Genomic DNA, 791 nt, shown 5'->3' on the forward strand with positions numbered 1-791 from the left:
TTCCACGTGTATATGCAATGCCATGGAGGCCAGGAGGGGACACTGGATGCCCTGCAGCGAGAGTTATGTGTGGTCACCCCTCCATGCAGTCCACGGTACCACCGTGTGCGTGCTGGGAATGGAACCAGGATTGGGCACGCACACCATGGGAGTACGGTACTTGTGGAGTCCAGAAAATGGCACTGTATCCCCTGGAGCTGGAGTTACGGGTGGTTGTCACCTTCCTGTGGGGGCTGGGAATTGAACTCGGGTCCTCTGTGGGAGAAGCTGGTGCTCTTAACCCTTAAGCCATTTTTGTAGCCCCTCAAATTAATCTTCCCCAGAATTACCCAGTATTATGAAGCCGTACTGACGTTCAAATAGTTCCACTTTAGCTTCCTTACTTCAAAGACTCAAGCGTGCACACCGCAAGTTTATTTAAACATTTGCAGAACCACTAACCCCAGTCATCAAACGGGAAGGGAGGGACGGAAGGAAGAACTGACAGGGCGACCTAAATTCACGGGAAAGAAGATTGTAGGATCTGAATAAACAGTTGGCCTCGTTTTCGTATCCAGATTCCTGGTTTCCAGAAGAAGGGATTGAAAAATTCCCGATGTCCTTGTCAACTGTAAGGCTGGAGAAAAGTATACGTTTAATGTATTTGAGATGGTAATCACATGGTATTTGCTCAGAATAGAAAGGATAAAAAAATGCAAGTTATTGGGGAGATGACCAATGGAGAGATTATCATGCACAAATCAATTCCTAGAATTATGTGTCTGGATATACACGAATTATAGACGTATATA

At 46.0% G+C, this 791-nt stretch overlaps 1 protein-coding gene across 1 annotated transcript in view; it reads right to left on the bottom strand.

Moving 5' to 3' along the window:
- Window positions 1-383: 383 nt before the first annotated feature.
- The window catches only part of LOC103747216 (probasin-like), a 17709-nt gene continuing 17301 nt past the window's right edge, over window positions 384-791 (bottom strand). The window contains exon 7 of the mRNA XM_008849565.2: window positions 384-616. The gene's annotated coding sequence lies outside the window, so the exon portion shown is untranslated. The remainder of the gene's footprint in view (window positions 617-791) is intronic.

The sequence above is a fragment of the Nannospalax galili genome, unplaced genomic scaffold (genome assembly GCF_000622305.1).
Source record: "Nannospalax galili isolate Female #2095 unplaced genomic scaffold, S.galili_v1.0 scaffold3005, whole genome shotgun sequence".
Taxonomy (NCBI): Eukaryota; Metazoa; Chordata; class Mammalia; order Rodentia; family Spalacidae; genus Nannospalax; species Nannospalax galili.